Source organism: Anneissia japonica, unplaced genomic scaffold, assembly GCF_011630105.1.
Source record: "Anneissia japonica isolate Jap-2015-1 unplaced genomic scaffold, ASM1163010v1 scaffold2878_len565122_cov162, whole genome shotgun sequence".
Classification (NCBI taxonomy): Eukaryota; Metazoa; Echinodermata; class Crinoidea; order Comatulida; family Comatulidae; genus Anneissia; species Anneissia japonica.
Window position 1 is genome coordinate 26945 of NW_022758092.1, and position 772 is coordinate 27716.

Sequence of the window (772 nt, forward strand, 5' to 3'; positions counted from 1 at the left end):
CCCCCCCCCCACCCCACGTCCCGTACTCTGAGAGTATAAACAGTAAAAATAGGCTCCCAGCGTGTGTCTATGCTCTAGGCTGCCTTACTATACAGGTATTATATTTACTAATACAGTATCCACGTGGGGATTCTGTTATCAGGTGTTGTACTGAGAAGTGGCTTTTTGCTTTTTAGTGCTTTCTTTATTCATTTTTATCTTTAGCTCATATACTTATCCCATCATTCCTTCATACCGGATTTACAGAATGTTACAGATGCTAGATGCTGACATAGTGTCTACCCCCCGAGGGGGAATAAACACAAAAATGAATGTCCATGGTTTGCGTAAATGATGCTCGAACGTCCTGTAGAAGAAAAGTCCAGTAGAAAATGAATGAATTTCGGAAAAAACGCCGAAAGGTTTGCAATTATGTAAGAAATTATAATCCAGTTCAGCTTTGATGAAACGTCAGAATATCTAATTCTCGTACTTCCTGAGTAAACAAATATGCAGATCCTTCGAACTAAAGTCCTTAATAATGGACCCAAACGGATGAGAAACACAACGTATTTTAAGAAAGGAACTTAGGATTTAATGGTAAACATGTCTCGGGTGTTGCTCTTCAACCCATCTTTAGTACAAACAGAAAACAAACAAAAAATCCCATTATTAACTACGAGTATTTACACAGAACTCAAATCAATATTAATAAGTTAAGACCAATGTATTACCATTTAAGGTAATGAACGAACGTTATTGGTAATCACATGTAAATGAGTGTTCAAGGTAT